This window comes from Crocodylus porosus, unplaced genomic scaffold, assembly GCF_001723895.1.
Source record: "Crocodylus porosus isolate Cpor-Errol unplaced genomic scaffold, CroPor_comp1, whole genome shotgun sequence".
NCBI lineage: Eukaryota > Metazoa > Chordata > Crocodylia > Crocodylidae > Crocodylus > Crocodylus porosus.
Window position 1 is genome coordinate 58496875 of NW_017728951.1, and position 23080 is coordinate 58519954.

Below are 23080 nucleotides of genomic sequence, written 5' to 3' on the forward strand. Positions count from 1 at the left end.
CTTACTGAGCAACATGCCTTTTTGTTAAGTCCTTGTGCTTCTGTAAACCTGCTGGGGCAAGACCTCCTTTGCAAGTTACGAGCAACTGTTCATTGTTTTCTGGATGGAGTTTTCCTCTCATTACCCCAGACCCAGATTCCTGCCTTGATGATGACACTAATGGAACAGGAACCCAAGCCCAATTCTTCCTCGTTGCAACAGGAACTATTGGCTCACCTTCCTGAGTCCTTTTGGTCCCACTCCACAACCGATGTGGGGCTTCTTAAGAGTGCCACCCCAGTTTCTATCAAGGTTAAACCCCCATCGGTCCCTCAATACCCATTGTTGGCTGCTGCATCTCGAGGCATTGCATGTGTTATACAAGGGCTCCTAGAGCAAGGAGTTCTTTTACCTACTCGCTCCAGTTGTAATACCCCAATCCTGCCAGTCTGCAAACCAGGGAAATTCACCCCTAAAGGATTGCCTGTTTATTGGTTTGTTCAAGATTTGCTTGTTATTAACAATTTTGTGGTTCCCTTGACAGCTGTGGTACCCAATCCTACCACTGTTCTCCCTCAGATACCTGCTTATGCTTCATGTTTTTCTGCAGTGGATCTCTGTAACGCTTTTTTGTCTATACCAGTTCAGCCTGATTCTCAGTATCTTTTTGCTTTTACTTATCAGGGCCAGCAGTATACCTTCAGCCATCTGCCTCAAGGTTTCTATGACTCACCCATCATATACAGCCAACTTCTCAAGGCTGACCTTCATACAGTCCAGCTGCCTCATAATTCTGTGCTTGTTCAATATGTAAATAATTTGGTCCTCTGCTCTGATACCCTCCCTCATTGCCAAGCTGATTCTGTTGCCCTTTTAAAACAAAGCCTCCCTCTCTAAGCTCCCTTTTAAAACAAAGCCTCCTTCTCTAAGCTCCAATTCTGTTGGGCTTCCATTACCTACCTGGGCTATACTATTTCTCATGGTACCCATCACCTGATTGTCTTTCTGTTATCCTTTCTCTACCTCGCCCACAGACTAAACACCAGCTCCGTGATTTCCTAGATGCTGTGAACTACTGCCGACAGTGGATTCCCAATTACTCTGGACTTTCCAAACCTCTTACCCTTCTCACCTGTAACTTCCCCTGACTCACTACTCTGGAATGAATTTGCCTTCTGCTAACTCAAGCAAGCCCTTTGCTATTCTCTTGCTCTCAGTTTGCCTGACTATTCTAAGCCGTTCACTCTTTTCTGTTATGAACACCAAGACACTGCTTCTGGTGTCTTAACCCAGCCTTTTGGGCCTTCCCGGCACCGTCCCATTGCTTATTATAGTGCCTCTCTCAACCCAGTTGCTTCTGGATTTCCCCCTTGCCACTGCACTGTTGCTGCTGCTGCTCTGCTGGTTTCTAAAACAGATAACTTTGTTCTTGGGCACCACCTGACTGTTGCTGTCCCTCACACTGTCTTTGCCCTTCTTCAGTGTGGGAGGACTCAGCACATGTCCCCTGGTCATTTATCCCACTATGAGGTGGTCCTCCTCGCGGCGGACCACGTGACCCTTGTTCGCTGTGACCCCCTCAATCCTGCCTCTCTTTTTCCTTCACCCTCCAATGGTCAACCCCATGACTGTATCCAGCTTGTGGGTTTTGTTTTTCTTCCCCATCCTGATCTTTCTGATACCACTCTGACTAACCCTGACTGCATTCTTTATGTGGATGGCTCCCGTTTTCGAGCTAGTCATGGTGTTCTCAGAGCTGGTTATGCTGTCTGTTCTGACCATTCTGTCATTGAATCTGCTCCTTTTTCTGTTTCTAGTGTTCAGGCCACTGAACTCATTGCTCTGACTCGTGCCTGCCACCTTGCCGCTGAACAATCTGCTAGTATCTATACCAACTCTCGCTATGCCTTTGGTATCTGCCACTCTTTTGGGCAGATTTGGAAGCAGCGAGGTTTCCTTACATCTGCTGAAACTCCCATTTCTCATCATCACCTTATTACTGCACTCCTAAATGCTATTCTTCTTCCCTCCACCCTTGCTGTCCTATGGTGCAAAGCGCACACTGTTACTAATGATCCTGTGTCTCTGGAAAATGACAGGGTGGATGCCGCTGCCAAAACTGCTGCCTTGTCAAAACTCTCAGCTCTGGTCTTTCAGGCTGCTCTCTACCTCTCTTCCCCATCTCCCCTGACCTCCACTCCCTCCAGGATGCTGCCCCGGATGCCAAAAAAGATGCCTGGATTTCCACAGGCTGCTCTCTCCACCCTAATTCCTTGTGGTGACACCCATCTGGTTGCCTCGTAGCCTCTCGAGCCCTGCTGTCCCTCTTAGCCCAAATGGCCCACTTAGTAGCCCACTCAGCCAAAGGGGGGATGATGGCCAAGGTGAACCGTCATTGGTATGCTCCGGGTTTTTTTTTTGCTGTGGCAGCCCATTCTTGTCGCCAGTGCCCACAATGTCAATGACACCACCCTGGCTGACCACCCTGCCAACCACACACATTCCACAGGCCTTTGGGCCATTATCCCTTCTCCCACATCCAGATGGACTTTATTGAGCTGCCCAGGTCAGGACCCTGGAACTATGCGCTGGTCAATGTCTGCCTTTTCAGTGGCTGGCCTGAGGCATACCCTTGTCAAAGAGCTGATGCTCTCACTGTGGCAAAGAAGCTTATTTTTGAACTGGTGCCCTGCTTTGGTCTACCCCTTTCCCTGAATTCAGACCAAGGCCCTCATTTCATTGGCCAGGTAGTCCAACATGTTTGCAAGGCCCTTTCCATCTGATTCAAACTCCACACCCCAAATCATCCTCAGAGTGGAGGTAAAGTGGAACAGAAAAGCTTTGATATTAAGCTTTGCCTGGCAAAGACTTGTGAACATACTGGTCTAAAGTGGCCAGAATCCCTTCCCTTGGTTCTTTTCCAAATCCAAAATTCTGTTAAAAAATCCTCGGGTCTGACCCCTTTTAAGATTGTTATGGGTCGACCCATGAAGGGACTCAGTGCACCTCCATCCCAACATCTGACTCATCTACAAAATTCTCTATTAACCTACTGCCAAGGGCTCACCAAGGCCCTCAAAGTTATCTCATTGCAGGTTAAAGCCACAGCATCACATCAGTCTCTAGACAGTAACTGGGTTGTCAATCTGGTCCAACCGAGAGATTGGATCTTGGTTAAGGTCCACCAGAGGAAGGATTGCCTGCAGCCTCTGTGGAAGGAGCCTTTCCAGGTCCTGCTGACCACCCCAACTGCCATAAAGGTTGCTGAGGTTTCTGCTTGGATCCATATCTCCCACTGCAGAAAGGTATCTGCCCCAGTGGGGTGGAAGGTTTCTCTCACCAGCGATACCTCCTTGAAGATCCAGAGGGTTCCTGTGAGTAAAAATCAAACAACAAAATCTCAAAAATGTCCTGTGAGTAAAGATTAGATGACAAAGCCTCAAAAATAGCCTACCCGGCTAGCCATGCTTTATCCGAAACGATGAACTTTAGTTCTGCGTACTAATATACTTTAGTAATGTTAGTGTGAATAGCACTAACCCATGGGAAAATTGCAGACAATTACATAGATTTAAAAACTTCCCAGGAAGTCATGCTGTTTTGTATTCTTGTGATCAGTGTTTTGTTATTAGTAATGTGCTGGAGACCAAAGTTTTAGTCAAAATAAGTTTCTCAGAGTTCCAAGGGATAGCTGCGTTGGGATACCGCTCAGACAGGCCCTAAAATGTTGTCCCTTCTTTTGCTTTGCCTCTTGCCAGGGGTTCCAGTTGGGGCATGGGAAGAGAACAGCATTGTATTCCTGGGACAGAGCATTGCTCATGCAGGAAATCTTACAAATTGCTGGGTATGCATACATGGGCCCATGCATCTGACCAAAGGAATCCCAATGCTTGGGGTGCCGATTCCTCTTAAGGTTTGGGAAACTGACTCCAATACCAGATTTGTTAGGTTCCCCCCCCATCTAGCGAAAACCAACTGGCAATACCTATGTGGTGAAAAACAGCTCAAAACAGTTGAAAATTGTCCTCAGGGCTGAAAGTGACCCTCTGTTATAAGTTTAATAGGACAGGAAGAATGGAGGAGGCTGGCTATTTTGTAGGGCATTACGCTAGATGCAAGGTAACCTTCACCTGGCCATGGGCTGAGAAAAGGGGAAAAGTGTCAGGAGAGGTTCAGTCCCATTTTTGTGACAGGGCACCCATCGCCTTCTTTACACCTTCAGATGGAAACTACATTGTGATGTCTAGTTTAGTGCTCAATGGCTTTAATTTTTATGTGATGTTAGGTCCCGTTTCCTGTAAAAATCAATATCTTATCACAGAATGGTGAAGAGCCAACGTGCCCCTTCTTACACCCTACAGATCAATCAAAAATGTCAGAAGGGAAACATGCCCTGTAGGGATCTTAGTATTGCAGCAGCTCCCCATTTTTACTGGCTATGTGGGGATAATGCCCATAAGACTCTACCATGAAATTGGGTTGGCACCAGTACCTTGGGGAGAGTTGTCCCTGATGTTTGACTTGTACTCTAGCCTCTCTTGGCATGAAGTATCTAACTTCCCACCTGGCTTGCCCAGGCATCAGCATGTGGTTGAAAACCCACTGGTTTTCTGACACATGGGGTTTCACCAAGTTACCAAGTTGTTCCTCCCTTGGCTAGGAGTAGCTGAATTAGAAAAAACCATTATAAATATTTTGGGAATCATGGAGAACTTTATCAGTGCTAGTGCCAATGCTTTAGGAGCTCTCAATGATGAGATTACCCAGGTGGGGCAAGTAGCTGTTGAAAATCGCATGGCCCTGGACTATCTCCTAGTTGCCCAAGGTGGGGGTTGTGCAGTTGTAAACCACATGTGCTGCAATTAAATAAATCAGCACCAACAAGTGCAGGAAGATCTCTGCATCATAAAAAAGCAGTTGCAAGAAATTCATACTGTTGCTGAAGAGAAAATCTTCAATTGGTGGGGTTGGTTGCCAAATATAGGGGGATGGGTGAAATTCCTATTGAAGTGGTGCATTATAAGTGTATTATGCCTTTTAGCTCTTTTTATTATTATCCAAATAATTTTGTGCTGTTCATGCCTTTGCTTAGCAAAAGCTGCCCAAAGTGTTTCTAGGTTGTCTGCAACTGAGTTGCAGATGATGGTGCTAAAAAAAAGTGGCCTACGAGTGTAAGCGCCAAGAAAAGGTCAAAGGTCTTATAAATATAGAGATATAAGCACAAGCATTTACAAGGGGGGAATGCTGAGGAAAAGTATTGGAGCAAGCAAAATAAAGTTAGGCCACAATAAGGATCATAAGTAATGCCAAAAAACAAAAAGACCTTAAGATAAACTTATCGGGAGACAGCTAGAGAAAACATGTTTAGTCTAGCAAGACTTCAGGGTGATTTATTGTCAGGCTGCCAAGAATGTATTCAGGGGGAGGCTTCTGTGTGTCTTTTTCTCACAAGTATATAACAGAGTCTGTATCCTGCAGCTGCAGAGAATTAGCAGCCCTTGCTTCTTCTCCTGTGGCCATAAAAAATAAAGCACTTCTGTTAGCCAAGTAGTGATCCTGTCGTGATTTCCACGTCCATGGTGTAAACGCCACCTGCCAGATAAGTGCTAAATGCTGCATTTGGAAGGGATTACCACTCCCAACCTCTTTTCCTTTCTGATTGATCTGATGAAAGAGGAAGCAAAGGAAAGTTGTTCTCATGATTCCATGGCTGAAGGAATAAGACAGGGGTTATTTCTTCATTGTAAAAGAAGCTATTCCTATGTAAAAATGTAGTTATGCCAAGCACAAGGAGATTTTAGTTCAATCCTCTAACTGAAGCCTGGCTTTACTTTTCCTATGGTTGAACCATGCTGGGGGGGAGGACTCCACACAGTCCCTTGGAATAACCCTGAAACTCAGGATGTAAGAAATATTTCTGCCACAAATTGTGGAATACAGAAGGATGATTTTCCAGGCTCTATGTGCCTTCACATAATGTATTCCTTCCAATTATTTTTTAAAATGTAAAGATGCAAAGGCAAGTATTCAGAAGTTAGGTGGATGCTTTGATTCCACCCCCTACCCCATGCACATGCACTATTATTCAGTCTTTAATGAAATGATCACTTACTATTTTTTTCCACAAGTTCCCTTCCTCAATCAGAACTCAGGGTGGATGGTATTCAGAAAATGTTGCAGGGTCTATCTAGTTAGGTTATTGTTTGCAGATGTCCCGCCTCATTTGTTTCTGGGAACATAGGAGGGGATTGCAGAAAGGGAAGGATGGTATTGTTCTTAAGGAAATTTAATTCCGTTCTGAAAAAGTGGATTATATCCCTGCTGCTGGAACAAATTTTGTGATCCTGGGCAAGTCACTTAAGCCAAAATCTTTAGAGTAGTTACTACTTTTTGAGTTCCTCAGTTTTTGGGTAGCTGATATAGGCTATCTGGGTCCAGGTATGGAAAACTCCAGTTGGTAGGACCTATGCCTCAAATGTATAAACTATAAATGTGCTATATTCTCTTGAAAGTCAGATTGTGGTCTTGTTTTGTTTTTTCAGGTTTCCATACCTCCCACACTGATATTTAAACCCACTGTAGTGGTGTATTAAGTGGTGTGACTAACATGTCATGCATCATGTATTCCTTCCCTTACCCTCACCCCAGATGGAGTATGGTGCTACCACATTATATTGTATTTTGGTAGGGTTTTCTTTTTAAATGTACATGTTGCTAGGTTAGAGAAGGCAAAGCTGAATACATGCCTCTTCCTCTTGGAGTGGCAAGAGGCATGTTTCTTAGTTCCTATGAAAGTCTGGACTTTCCCAAAGGGATTTAGGCATCATAGCATTTGGGTTAAAGGTGCCCAGTGAGAGGTAAATTTTAAAAGAATTCACAGAAACTTAGTTTGCTAGCTTGCCATGGGTAGGTGGGCAAGGACTACCTAAGCTACTAACAGAAGAATGACATAGAATGGTGAGGTCAAAGTCCACTTCTCGTAGGGAGGGAAATATCTAACTTTAGGGCTGAGGTCTCCTACCACTCACTATCCACAGCTGTTAAGCACCTCACACTCTTAGGACTGACTTTACTTAAGTGCTTTTCTCATGTGACAATGAGGGAAAAACGCCCCCCATATATTCAGTACCTAGAGATTGGAGCACATGGGCAACCCAGGTTCATACTCTCTTTCTCTGCTTGAGTTGGAACAGGCACTTGATCATCCATTCCCTGTTTCACATGTGAATGTTTGTGCCACTAGGCATAGCAAAACCCTCCCAGTTGTATGGAATCTCTCCCTGTTGAACCTGTTCCCATTCATAAAAAATTACTGAACTATTCAATGGGCCACAGAATAAGTGAAAATGACTCTACAGTTTGGTGGTTAAGGTACTGACTTCATTAGCTTTACTTCAGTTCACTTCAAAATGAGCAACTGTCCTCCCTTCTCTCTCTCTCTCAAAATTCCCATACTGCTTATTTTCCTGTCCTCTACCACATGTTTCTTTAAACTATAAACTTTTCCACTATCAACATTTCTCCACCCCTTTTCTCTCTAGCCACCTTTTGGTTCTCCTGAGCCAACTCTCCTCTTTCTTGATTCTTCACATACTAAGAAGAGCTCCTCAGTCCACTTTTTCTTTACCTTCTTTCCCCAAGTTGCCATCACCAGTTGTGCCTTCCTCATCTTTTGTTATCACTGCCAACAACTGATTGCCTGACTGGAGTTATGGCTTTACTCTCTCAGATTTTACTTTTCCCAAGCAACTCTGTCATTAATGAATGTTCTGCTGCACCCTAGTAGCTCTTTAGCACCAAATAATAAGGAGCAGAAATCCATCACAAACCACTAGCTGTTAATATGAAGGAGTAATGACACTTCAGACATGCTAACAGGCACTATATTGGACCCTCCCCTGTTGTAAGATTCTGTACCTTTTAGGCTAAGTACAAACCATCAAAAAACCCAAGGCTGAATTGATTCAGCCTTTGCAAGGTTAGTCTAAGCTACAAAGATTGATCAGATAAGCAAATAAACAGACATCCACTTTTGATTCAGGAAATACAGCCACATGACTGCAATGACTCAAGCCAGAAGGTGCTAAAGTATGGCTCTCTGACATATAGATAGCATGGGCTGTGTGTTTGCTTCCTCTTCCTGCACTCCCCAAGTCTCCAAGATTTGCCTTCCAAAATTACAGCAGTAGAACTCTGCAGAGTTACTCATCACTTCCTTTTCCTGCTTCCAGGTGCCTCTGGGATTTGTAGTCCACAGTCACAGCCAGAACTAAGTAAGCAGGGTGCAGCTCCATACTTGGAGTAAGGGAAGTTTAACTCCCTTCCTTGGCCTCAGACCCCAGCAGGGGTTTGCTTGGGGGCTGGCAGTAAGCCAGCCCTCTCTGCCCCAGCTACAGAGCAGAGGGGCAGGGCCAGCCCTGCTCTCTACAGCAGAAAGCACAGCCCAGGGCTGCAAAATACTGGGATGCTGGGGGACTTGGATTTAACTTGGAAGGGGTCTGGGACAGACGTTTCATAAACCTGTTTGACCTAAATCAGTCTGATACTACATTCAACCAGAGTTATCTTAAACCGATTTCCGCCATTTTGAAAACTGGTTTATGTGCACTGAACTTGAAATTGTATTTTGTTACAGGCTTAAACCAGTTTCTGATCATTTAAACTGGTTTATATGTAACTTTTGTCCCTACCCTTAGAGGAAGGCTGAGTCATACATCACAGGGATTCCTCTCTCACAGGAACTTGTCTTTTCTGGAAATGTTAACTTTTATGCTTGTTGTCATTTCCAATCATAGACAATGTTTTAAATGCAATCAATCTTATTAACCAAGGCCTAATGAGCTGAAATCCAAAGTCACACAAGTAATCTGTTCTCATTCCAACAGGTGTAAAGCATCATCTTTTAAAGAAGCTAAAACCACCATGTCTCCACTTGCTATTTTATAATTTTAGCTCTAAGCAACAAGCACATTAATCATATGAATAATTATTCTGCATTTCTTGTTCTGCTTCATTCTGAGGTAATGCTACAAGATAGTGGCAGTGTCAAATGTCAGGTAACAGTTTTATGTCTTTATATATTTCACTGGAGGATCTTTAGGGGTCTGAAAAAACCCAAAAAGGCAGTGGGGGGAGATTTAGCACTCTATGGAACCTTTAGCTACCAGAAAACTGAGTGTGTTGGTTCTTAAAAGCACTGTATATCAAAAAGGTACAAATACTAGCTTGACACAAAGAGGGCTAGAGAGGGAGGAGAAAGAGAAATTAGGTCATTGGAAAGTCACGTTGTGACTTGCTGTCTAGACATTACAGGTGTTCAGAGATATTCTATAACAAGAAGCCTCCTTTTTGCCTGCCCCAATGCCACTAGCATGGTATTGTGCATTTGTATTTTCCCCCTCATTGTATTTGGTATTCTATCTATTGTATGTGCCATGGCATTTCACTTTTTAAATTGTATATTTTATGCTTTCAACTTATAACAAATGTATCTTATTTTTTAGAAGTAATTTGTACCCTGTAACAATAGTAGAAAGGAGTCAAACTACCATCTCTATGTATTGGGCTGATCTCTGTGTGAATGGGAGTGAGGAAGTGGTTGCCTAAGAACAGTAGCTAGCTGCAATAATGAGTTAACAAGCAAGGATTAACACCTATGAAACCACCAATTAACTATAGGAAAGGATCGATACAGAGCTGGGAACTCCATGAAACTTCATTGTTAAAGGAACAGAAGCATTGGTTTGAGTTAATCAACACTGGAGACTGGCTATTAGGAGTGAATACCTCCCAATCAGGCACTTTTCGAGCCTGGACAGTGCCAAAAACTAAATTAATCAAAATCACCAATGGACACTCAGAACTGTGTGTACCAATGGACATGACTTCAGGAACTGACATCTATCCCCTGCCAGCCACCCAAAGGATGTTCCACAAGGGTCAGGGAGCCCTGGATTGGGAAATCTGAAAACTGTGGGGATCACAGAAGTCTGCCAGAGGAGGATAAGAGGCATTGAAGAGTGACCATCAGTGGTGCCCTCTTGACCTGACCAGCACCCTACCCGTCCAGCCAGAAGGAACAGCTGGCAACCCCCTTCTGGAAACAACACCACTTGGAGAAAACCCTGACTGGCCATCAACAGCAGACTCCAAGCATAGACAGGTGTACCTGACACTGGTGCTTTCTTGCAGCTGCTACATGTGTGCATGTTTATGTGTATGTGTGTGTTGGGGGGGGGCGTGTATTTGAAAGACACTACCCATCATAATTTGAAAGTTTTATTTATGGTTTTTGACTCTATCAATTTTGCACATTCTGTCTAATAAATCAGAATTTTAAGGATCCTTGGAGTTCATCATTTGTAGCCAACAATTCCACCGAGGTGATCATCTAAATAAAAATAAATAAAAATCACAGACAAAAGACCTTAATGTAGAAGCCTGATACACTAAAAAAGCAAACATCATATATTTATATCTACTGCTGAGCCATCTAAAAGAAAGGGACCCTCTAAGAAAAGGCAATCACAAAGGCAATAATCAAAGAAAACTCTGAAAACTGTACATTTATGTGTATTGGTGTTTTGGAGGCAGTTAGTTGAAAGAGACACTGCCAAGACTGTCAGTCCTAAAATTTTATGCAGAAGCTTCATTTTTGTTAAAAAATGCCTACGTGCATTTCATACCATACTTCTGTAACCCCTAACCACAGTGCTACCTATGGCTGTATCCAGATTCAGGGTCCTGTGGTGTCAAATAGCTTCAGTCAACCTCCCAGCCCCTTAGGCTGGGGCCACCTCTCTATGGAGTGCTTTCTTGTGGTTTCCTCACAAACTGGAGTACATGCAGTCTATTTACACAGTTTATTATTTACAAAACAGTCAACATATGAATGAGGTTAATACAAGAACAGATATCAATAATCTAATTGGCCACAGCAAGTATGAATGAACTAAAACACTCTATACAAATAGAATCAAAGACACCCTCAGTAAACTCTCCAGCTTAAACATGGCAACTTTAGTGAATTTTAGCAAGAGCACACAGGGTTAACACAAACATCAGCTCTCCTTCACACTGGCAACACAATAAACATGACTAGTATTGCTGTTTCAGAAACTTCTGCTCTGCTAGAGCCTGCATGGGGAGGAGAATCTCTCTTTTGCTCCAGCTGTCTGTGGTATTTCCAAAGAAACACACACTGTCCTCCCTCCTCAAAAGCACCTTTCTCCAATTCCCAGACACGGCCCCTTGTGCCGTGAAACAATGAAACAATGCTGGGTTTATCACACACCTGGTCCCAAGCTGTTTCTTAGTTAATTCTCCCCAGAGACTTCCCAGATCAACACCCTACCCTCCTAGACAAGCCTACCTTACCATCCTTTTTCCTCTACATGGGTCCCTCTGCCTCACAGAGGGAAAAAGGATACCAGGTTATCTTCCCCTCAGCTAAGGGCAGGTTCAATTTACAGGCAGGCTGCAGGGTGGTTATTTCCTGAGTTCTGTAGTCCCAGGGCTCCTTCTCTTCTCTGAGCCTGGCTGAGTTCCCTCCCCTCTCCCACCCCAGGAGCCAATCAAAATCATACATATGCTCTTGCAAGCAGCAACTTTATGCAAACTTTCCTTCTCTGCCTTTGCAGGGATCCTGAGCCCTGCTGCAAATCCAGAATCAGCTGTTATATTTCTATATACCTGTTCTATTATTATAAGCAAACAGGCAAAGTGAAGTATATCAGATGCATAATATTTTTCATTTTACCTGCCAGATTTTAAGGAGAGAGTGAGACAAGACAGGGCTGGGGGATGATGGTTCCCTGTGTCCAACTGTGCCCCTACTAAAGTAGCAAGCCCAGTTTGTCCTGATTTCTCATGGGTGAGTCATTCAGCAGGGAAGCTATGAAGGAAATGTCTGAGTTCATTTTAGTTGTAGGTATGTGGAGAATTAGTTTTGACTACATTATGGGTGAACACCATGAATATTCTGATGTGGCCCCTACCTGTGAGAAGTTCCGCTTCCAGAACCATCTGACTCTGTCCAGAATGACTTCAGTAAAACACTCTGCCATAGTCATTTAACAGCATTACTATCATTTTATGAAATTTGAAGTGTTCCTTTAAAAAAAAAATCCCTCATAAAATTAAGGCATGGTACAGTACTCAAGATGAATAAACCTAGTGTCATTATACCTTAATTAATTTCCTCTTCCCCCCATTCATTTACAATAAAGTGGCACCATCTCCCTTCTAGAAACTTGTAGTCAGCAGTTCAGTTTGCAGATGTTATATAGGCCTCTTGAGATTTTGTCTTTGAAAGTATGAATCCCGCTGCCAGGTTCATCTTGTGTTTCAGATGCTGCCATCCCAAACCTGAAGTGAAAGCCAAAGGAAATTATGGAGTCTTACCTCATTTTCTGTTGAAAACACATCAAAATTGAGCCCTACCCAACTCAAAACTTTCTCTGGTCTCTTTTGTCAAATTTGGGATTGGTTTAAATCTGTCACCATATCTGAGACTAAGAAAGTTCTGAGAGGTTTTTACTACTACAAATTTTAGGTGGAAAAAAAAGGACGTTGGATGAAGTATGAATGTAGAACAATTTTTAAATTTTTTTTTATAAAACAAACTACTTTTAACTGTAAATAAAATCAGATTGACAATGGCTGCATTCAAGCAAATTCCTTTTTGAAAATACTGGAAAGGTGTCTATGAGATTAAGACAATTTAACAACATTTCTTGCTACACCAGCTCATCAAACTGTGAGCAGTAATACAGTAGGCTTGTGCAAAGTGGCTAGTATTTGCTTTGGATTCAGATTCAGCTGACTAGGGATACAGTGATTCAATTCCGTGATTCAAATCAGTGACCTGAATGGATTTGGCGAGATCTGATTAGAAGATTGCCAGGGCAGCTCTCCCAGCCCTGGCAATGGTTGCCGTGCCTACCGCAGCTCCCAGCACTTTGAAAAAAAAAGCCCTGACTCACCGGTTCCTGGTTGGCAGGGGGCAAGCCCTGCTGCCCCCCACTGCCCCATGCTGTGTGGGAGGCTCTGCATGATCCCCCTAAAGCCCTGAGGCTGCTGCAGGAGGCAGTAATTCTGGGTTTTCTTGTTTGTTTGTTTTTAAAGGGCCAGAGCTGGGGTGGGCGGGGCAGCCATGGAGGGGGGAACTCGGGGAACAGAAGGGTCAGGGGGCTTGCCACAGAGCCCCCCTTGCAGCATAGGGCAGTGGGGGCCAAACGGGATCACCCCCTGCCCAGCAGCACCCGATGAGTGGGGGCTTTTTTTAAAAGTGGGAGCTGAGGCTGAGCAGGGCAGCCATGCTGGGGGAGGGGGGCCTGGGAGAGCAGGGAGGGGATGTCACCTGGAAGGGGTCCCTCCACGGTCCCCTCCTTCCTCCTCTAGCTTCCCCTCTCCTGCCCCCTACTTACCAGCTTGGAGTTCAGGTCCAGCTCCCTGCTGCAGGAGGCAGGGACTACCCAAATCACCAAAGCTCTCCAAATCTTTTCTGAATCAATTTGGAGAGCTTCAAATTGATTTGGACTCTTTAATTGGTCCCCTGATTTGATTCAGATTTGGAGATTCAGCCACCAAATTGGGCTGAATCTCCTCCGAATCGAATGATCATCTGAAGCTTTACACAGCTCTATAATACAGATATATTATACAGATATATATATAATACAGATATCAGTGAAAGTATAAAACTGGAGTACAAAGATTTGGAGGCACAATTACTTACTACATAGATGCATAAGGTTTTCTTGAAAATAGCTGATAATGTGGTCTTGTCATTTAAAAAGAATTCATTTAAATAGTAAATATTGCTTTTTCTATTGGAAATACTAAGATAAGAAAAAACTCTACCCATCCACCTAAAACTGAAAAACACAAAAACAAAAAAAACAGTCCACCCCCCTCATCCACTACTCCCCTGTCTCTGACCCAGGAGAGTGTCCCTTCTCACCCAGCTCAGTCCAGGCCAACCTTGCTTCTCAAATTACATGCAATACTTCTCTCAAAGTTGAGAGCAGTTTCCCCCCTACTTATATGCCTGCCCATCCCTACCCACTGCTATTCATTCTCTGTCCCACACAAAGGGGTGTGCCCCCCAATTGCTTTGCTGTCCCTAGCAGGCCATATCTTCTTCTCTAAAAGGGATCTGTGCTGTCTTCAAAACCCATTAATTATCCTCTTCTCCACAAGAAAAACACATTGTTCAAACTAAAACGCCCCATCTTGGTCCCAGACAAAAGCAGGAAAGCTAGGACCTTTACTTTCCAGCTTGGGTAGCTGTACAGCTTGCCTGCTCAGCCTCTCAGCTTTTCCCTCACTCCAGATTCAGCTCTCAGAAGCAGGAACAGGGAGGGAAGGGCATCAATGATATTAGCAGCCCTTGCAACCCTAGGTATGCTCCAGTCCATGGAAGACTGTAAGGATGGCAATATCAGTCCTCTTCATTCCAGGGTGGCCCACAGTCCCTGAACATTCAGATCCTTTTCACTAATGCCATGAAATTTGTAGATAAATGGACATGGTACTTTGTCTGACCAATTAGTAGCTAGTGCCATGGCAGCATCAAGTATTTACATTGTTTCTGCACATAGAATGGCACATCACTCTCGAGTACAAAACACACAGTGCTCCATGTGCTCCAACATCATACACTTCAGGCTGCAGCCTTGTCTGCCACATGAGTTAGTTCAGTGACAGACCTGTGATGCTTGGTCTTAAGATCTGAGTTCACCCAGAAAGAGCTATAATGCTTTACCAGCCCACATAATCACATTCCCTAGAGAGTGATTATTGCCAAAAAAAGGTGGATGTTGATTTTATTCATTCCTATCACCGTTTTATGAAACAATGGAATAATTTGTAGGGATTTCTTTTCCAATATGCATGATTCCAAGCACAGTAATTATATGGACATGCCTTTGTCAGGTGTTCATGTCTTTTAAAACAGAGTTGCTCTGGTTTTTGATAAAACCTGTAAGAAGCAGTGCTCTTGCTGCTGTTGGGTTACATATTGTAAGTGCGTAGGTTTCAGGGTATGAAAAAAAGAAAAAAGAACAACATTTTTCAGACAAATTACTTTAGTTCCACCTCAACAATTCAGTAGCAAAATTATAGAAATATAAAGCAACCATGCATATATTTTGGAGTCCTCAGTTGAATTATTTCAGGAATATGTACTGGGATTCATGCAAACTGAAAAGATTTTTTTAAATGAGGCAGATTTTGTCTATTTTTTTCTGGACTCAATGGAAGAGTAGGTTAAAGCAGAGAAGGTAATGGTTGGCAGGGGGGTGATTACATATACCATAGTCCAGTGGTTTATTCTGCAATCAAAACCTTCTTGAGACCTTTCCTGTCTGTGAAAGCATCAGTTACCAACATTCTGTGCAGTGGGAACGCCACTGTGATGACAACAGCGTTATATGCCTCCCATTGGTTGTAATATATGCAGAACTAAAATGAAAAAGAATGGGATTTTAATGGCTCTTGCCAAATCTGCAGTCCTTAGTGATCCTGTGTCCTTGAATAATAATATGATGTGATGGTAATTAGAACAGCAATGGAGTAATTACATCAATTCTCACTAAAAGATGGTTGGATGGGCCAAAGTGAACTAAAGTGTACTAATAGAGAAGGAAGAGATACAGAGATCCATTCATCTTTCTGTCACGTAAATGCATTGCATACAGTTATCGTTATATAATTTGGATGTGTCCTCATGGGTGCATTAGTATTTCTCAGCTTTTCATGCCTGAATTTTATAGGTAGATCTTAATGACAAAGTACTAGATGTATACTTTAATATAGGATTTTCCAAATGAGGCTTTCTAAGGCAATACATTTCTCTTTACTTTGATATTATTAGAGGATGTATAACATTTTCCTTCAGGGACACACTAAAAAGATACTTAATTGCTTTTAGACATAGGGGTAGAGAAGCAAAACAAACTGTATACAGCTTTAGATTAAATCAATAGCATTTGTTGAAGGATAATGCTGTCCAGATGCCTATTGTTTTCTCATCTTTTCCTCCTCTCATGTAGCTTGTACAATGGCATTATTCTTCTCCAACTCTGATTTGGCTTTAATTAGTGTATAAATAAAGGTAGCCTTGAAATATTGACAGGAATGTTTGCCACCCAGGTGAAAATCTGCTGCTCACCCATCTTTATCATCACAATGATGATTATGAAGCAAACTAATGATACTTTACTCTTCTGTCTAAAAGAAGTACCCTGGGTAAGTGTGCAAATTAAGTTTTAACAGGGTACAATAAAGATTACAGAATCTATTCCTACACATCCTTTATGGGAACCCTTAAATTAGTGATGCCTTGTATTTCCATTTGAAAAACATTCATCAACCAAACAACTTTTGGGGGGAGTTATAAGATCTACATAGTTATATAAAAGGACTTGACATGGATATTTGACATGTTCTCATGTAGTTTGAATGACATACATATTACATAATAGTTATATGCACTACATAACAATCAGTTCTGTTCACTGAGGTTACATACAAGATTTATGTTTCAACTGGTGTCATCACAGTTCCACTGATTGAAATGCTCTGTGTACAAATGTTCAAAACATTTCAATCAGTGAAAAAATGGCCCAAGTAGTGGAAATCTCTACCATGTCATATGAGGTGGAAGTCACTATCAGTTAGGGTTCAATCAGTGAATGAACATTTGTACATATCCCCAGTGGATTGGGGTCTTGTGCCCACCCCCTGTTCTCTCCAGGGAGAGAATCTGTGACTCAAGCTGCAGTGTACTGCTTCTGTCCAACTCACAGTAAGTCCTCAGACAGCTAAGGGGCTGAGAAATCCCAGCCCCTCTCTACAGCCCAGCAGCTGTGCAGCTTTTAAATATGCCATCTACCCCCCAGGCTTTACATGCTGCCTGTACTGTCTAGGTAGGCAGCAAGGGCAGCATTTAAAGCTGGGGTGAAGAAATGGTTGGGGAAGCTGTCATTGCTCATTCCTCAAACTCTATTCCTCCATGTTACCAGTGAGTTTTTCTCTGCTACTCTAATCCTCTCTCCCATCCCCCACCGCCACCATCCAGTCTGGGAGTAGATGGAAAGAGGAAGGGGAAGGGGAAGAGGAGGGGAGGGTCTGGAGAACAGGTTGAAAACTACCCACTTCCTCCACTATTGGAGAGTTATGGTCCATCTAGCCTTATATTCCATGTGAGTCTGTACACACTGCTTTTCAAGTGCTGAGAGGGAAGGAACAATCTCTCTGGCTGAGCACATCCAGAGCTCTCTCCCCTGGCCCTTGAGAGATTTGTGTCTGCAGCCCAATACATGGAGCTGCATCTGCCTTTCAGGGCACATCCAGAGCCCTGCACCTTCAGTTCCATGCACAGGGCTATGAGCACAGAGCTCTGAAGTGCTGTGTGGGTGGAGCTCTAGCTCTGCAGGGTACCTCAAAGCTGGCATTTGCTGTGTGGGTGCAGGGTTCTGAAGTGCTTCACGGGAAAAGCTGCCTCCCCATAAGGCGAGCTTGAAAGCCCTAAACTCTGGTTTCAGCAGCAGCAGAATTACACACAGGCCCAGCCCCAGCCCCAGCCCCAGCAGCATCATGGTGGCAAGGATACAACCCCTAATGTCCACATTCAAAGCCCTCTCCACTCCCCCACCACCAAAGCCAGAGCCACAGCTGCATGGTGCTAGGGTGCAGTCCCAGGTGCCAATTGGCAAAGCTCCTTCACTATGGCCAGAGCCCCAGTTATGGTGGAAAGGGTAGGGGACACCTACGTGACTATGGGCAAAGACCTCCACCACAGCCAGGGCTTCAAAAGACAGCAGACAGTCTCAGTCTTCTTGGAGGGATGAAGAAGAGATTTGGTCCCCTGGGACCACCTGATCTGATCTTGGCTGTTGTAGCCAGGACTCTGACCACTGGGCTGCTGTAACCTGGTATTTCCAGATAGACAAGGGATCCTGCAAAGCATACTGGGATATGTGCTCTGGGTCCCCTCCCCTCTATCCCCCTGACTGGGAGCTTTTAGCATTGCAGGCTGTCTGTAAAGCATGGAGACAGTCTTTGTATACTTGTAAAGTTTATAAGCAGTTGAATTCCAAAAGGCTTTAAACAGGAGTCAGAAATAAATAAATAAAACTACATGTAAAGCCCTTCCTTGTTTTTTTCAGAACTTCACTTTTCAACCTAAAAAGCATCATTTCATGAGAGAAAGAAAGTGAAAGAGACTAGTGTTAATCTAATATATTTAATTTGCCCATACCTATCACTATTTTTTGCAGACTTTAAATCAAAATTTCTTCTTTGTTGCACTGGTAGAATAGTTTGGCCATTTGCCTTATTTGGCATGAGGATTCATAACAGGATCATCTGATGATTTTCAAAAATACATCCCACCACAGCACAGACCAAAAATAGATTGGGATGAAAAAAATAGAAAAGCATAAATAATTGAACATGTAGCTGGTTCAATGTCATGAATGGTTACACCTGCCTAGGTAAACAAACATATCTTCACTGAAATTCAGTTAGACTGAGGAAGGAAGAAGGTGGTTCTCTTCCAAATTCCACCCAAAATGGTGACTAGTTCTGGGTGGCACATTAAGAAAATCAATTACATCTTCTGCAGATTCATTCTCAGTTGTTTGTTGATAAAGTTGTTTTGGTGCTGATGGTATTGTTGATGGGGGGGGGTCTCCTTTTGGTGCACTTTTCTGTTTTAATTCCTTTATCTGAGATTTTAGTTTCTCTTGGGAGTCCTTAAGACTTTGAACTTAAGGTTCTGACATCTTTTGAAAGCTACTTCATACCAATCAAAAAATGTGTCCCACTGAGTCTGTGGTATATTACTACCTCTTAAGTCAAGGTCTCTGTGGAGATGAACAATTTTACTTAAATCAAAAGTTCCCTCCAGGGGAAACTGCTGGCTAAAATCATCTCTGGTATACCAATTCCATTTGTCTAGAAGCTTACAACTTTTATGGCCATAGTGTGTATACATGTACAATGCGGGAATCCCTTTTGGCGGAGCCGATATGTCTTTAGACTTTCCACTCCCCATATCTTTAAACTCAATTCACACAGATCTTCCATACAGGAATGGCTTATTCAGGGTGTCTGGTCAGGTTGTGAGCCTTGCCAGTGGCACAGAGATGCAGTGGCTAATGTCCAAAGACAAAATTCCACAGCACTAATGGCACAAAATGCACTCACGGTTAGACACAGTTCATTTATGAGGGTGGGGAAAGGGTGAACATGTCCACTGGGTCATGAGGTTCCATTTGGGCACCCTTGCATTAAAAACTGCCCTTCCGGACAGCCTTGGGGTGGCTGAACCCAACCTTAGTCCCAGACCTGGTCAGTGGCTCATATTTCTCAATTCATATTCTCAGTTCACACAAGGGAATTTCTACATTGAGGCATGAGGTTCAAGAGCATCTCTTTAGTCTCAGCCTTGGTCAATGCTTATCATGGAAAACATTCACACTCTAAGAATTTCCACCTTGCACCCTTGCTTTCAAAGAGCACACAGAACAAATCTGTTGTCTTCGGGGTGGCTGCACAAGGTTTCCACTCCTGGCCTCAGAGAGACCTCATAGTTCTTTACAGAACTTCTCAGTTCACACGGGGAAATACTTCCATTGACAACAGCAACACAGAGTCTTTAACCTTAACCCTTTCTACTCACAGTTACTACTTACACAGTGGGTCTGACAGTTCTGGCAGAAAAAAAGTTCTGATAGGGTGAGCCTCAAGCAGTGAATCAGGAGGGCACAGAGACGGCCTCTCACTGAAAAGCCCCAGTAGAGATTTCAAAAGGTCTCTTACCTTGGTTTGTAGCCAGGGCTTCAGTGAAGAGATATCTGTGTCCCAACTGCTCACTTCCGGCATCTCTATCCAAGTCATGGCACCAAATTCTGGAAGAAATCCAACTTCGCGTTGTGGTTGAATCAGAACTGACAGAGCCAGCTTTTCTTTATTTAGGGCTATACTGTGATCACAGGGAGAATTCCATAGAGAAAGGGCAATCAACCAATTGTCTGGTTCAAAGGATTTCTTGAACTCTATAAGTTTACAAGCATATTTATACCTAAGACAGAGAAAGAGAAAAAAATATGACCTTGGAGAAACAAACCAATAGTAAATCACACACAGACATACAGACAGTTTACTTAAAGAAAACATCCGTGCACAGGGTAATATATCAAGGCAGAACAAGGTACGCAGGATTCTTTATTTCAGAACATGTAACTGAAATAAGCAGTATCAGCACTTCTGGTCTCTGTTTCTGGTCTAGTCAAGCAGGCCAGAAGCCCGACCAAATCCACTACTACACCTTGTAATACGTCAGTCAAGGGAGCTGTTATCTCTGCAAAATGTGGTATAAACCTGCTGTAATAGCCAGCTAAGCTGAGGAAGGAACACATTTTTTTCCTGTTTGCAGTGGACAGTAATCTCTTATTGTTTCCACTTTGTCTACTAAGGGGTACATGCATCATTGCCCTACCAGAAAGCCAAGATATTTAGTTTCTGCCTTGCCCAAGGCACATTTCCCTGGTTTGGCTGTGAAGCCTGTTTGCCGAAGCTCTTGGAGGACAGTGTGTAGAGCTTCTAAATGTTGTTCCCATTCATCAGTATATATTATAATGTCATCTATGTAGGCTACAGCATATTGTTGGTAAGGTGTTAAGACCCAGTCAGTCAGTCTTTGGAAAGTGGCTGCAGCTCCATGTAGGCTGAATGGCATTCACTTAAATTTGTATAAACCCCATGGCGTTCCGAAAGTGGTTTTGGCTTGGTCTTCTTCGTGTACTGGTATTTGCCAATAACCCCTTGTGAAACCTACTGTGGGTATGTACTTGGCCTGACCTACTCTTTCTAGTAGTTCTCTGATTTGGGGCATGGGAAAAGTGTTGAATTTCAAAATTGCATTTAATTTTCAGAAGACGACACACAAATGGAGGGACCCATCTTGTTTAGGCACGATTACTAATGGACTTCGCCATGGACTCCGTGATTCAGTTATTATTCCTTGTTTTAGCGTTTTGTCTATCTCTGCCCTCACTACTTTGTATCTATGATATGCTATTCACCGTCGTCTTTCTCTGATCACCTTTCCGTCTGGCGTAACAGTGTTGTCCCGGTAGCAGAGTCAGGTTTCTCAGTAAACACACCTCTAAAGTCCCATACAAGAGATTTGAAATGAAACCTTTGCTTCACTGTCAATTGGGTCCCTAGACTGACTTCTTGCCTTGTTGATAGTTTTTGATGTTCCCTGTTCATTGCATTCTCGGATTCCACCTGCCCTCTCATAGTGGAGGCTACTAAACCTTCTAGTTCTTTCCACAGTTTTATTAAATTAAAGTGAAAGATTTGTTTTTCTTTTTATGTCCCAGGAGAAGGATCTCATAGTCTACTGGCCCAACACGCCTGGATATTGTGAATGGGCCTTGCCAACAAGTTAAAAACTTACTTGTAGTATCCAGGAAGATGACCAACACCCTTTGCCCTGGTTGTAGGTCTCTCTCACTCATATTTCTGTCATAACTTGTTTTTTTGTTGTTCTTGGGCTCATCAGAGGTTATCTCAGGCTACATTTTCTGTCTTTCATAGACATTCCCCCAACTCTTTGACATATCCAGAGGGCCTCACCCCCAGAGTTCCTCCCCTTTCCCATCCCTCTCAGATCACATCCATCAGGCTCTGGGGTCAATGCCCATAAACCATCTCAAATGGGGAAAACCCTAAGGATGACTGTGGGGCTTCCCGCACCGCGAACAGCACAGGTGATATGACTAAGTCCTACTTCCGTGACTCTTCTTATATGCATCTGCACATAATGCTTTTGAGGGTCCCATTGAATCTCTCTACTAACACATTGGTTTAGGGATGTTATACAATGGTTCGCAAGTGTCTTATCTTTAATACCTGACAAAGAGTCTACACAACTTGAGACATAAAATTCATCCCTTGGTCTGTAATGTTCTCTCTGGGAATACCAAAGCAGGATAACCATTTAAGCAATTCTTCTGCTATTTGAGGCCCAGTGACTGTTCTCAATGGGTCAGCTTCAGGGAACGTAGTTGCATAGTCTATCATGATGAGTACAAATTGGAAACCAGTCACACTTTTCGGTAGCAGTCCAATAACATCTAGGGGTATAAGGGAGAATGGCTCTTCTATCACTGGCATGGATTGTAAGGATACTCACAGTGGCTTTTGAAGACTGACTTTCTGGCAACTTGGGCGGGCCCTGCAGTAGTCTTTGACTTGTTCATATAGCCTCGGCCAGAAACACCACTTAGTTAATCTGGCCTCCATTTTAGCTCTTCCCAGGTGCCCTCCTAATGGTTTTGCATAAGCTAGTTTCAGGAGAGGTTCCTGGTAGGTTTGAGGTATTAACAGTTGCAGTATCTCTGTCCCTTCTATTTGACCTGCCTTTACCCTATATAGTAGATTTTTCTTAGCTCATACTGGGGGATTGTGTGACATTGCTCTGGGCATATTACCTGATCATCTTGCTTGGTCAGTTCCATTTGCCTTATCAATTGAAACAGGTCCTTGTCTTGTTGAGCCTCTCGAAAGAATGAGTTGTTTGCTAAACTCTCCAGATCCAATGCGTCGGGCTCCATGTAAGCTTCTCTATCTTCCCTGACTACGCCATCTATCTTGTCTCCTGGCTTTCTCATGGTGTCCAAGGCTTTATAAATCTTTTCCCAATCTCTGCCCAATATCATCGGGTAAGGTAGGTCGTTGGCTAGACCCACTGACATCTCTCGGGTGATGCTTAAGATTTCCACCAGATATTTCTTGCAGAGATATACTGATGGCTGCCCATGCATAGAAATCATCCTTACGGTATTTGCACTTGGAGCCCAACCTTGGGGAGCCAGGTCAGCTCTAATCAATGTTTGAGCACAGCCAGTATCAACTATGGCCCTCATCTTCTTTCCTCTAACCCGGACCCAAATGATGGGTTTTTCCTTTGATGCTTCCCAATGCATTTTCCCAATGCTGCAGTCCATCTTTTCCACCTGCCCATTGTCAGCCCACTTGCTTTTTTGTATCCAGATGTCAAATGGGGTTTCCCTTGGTCATA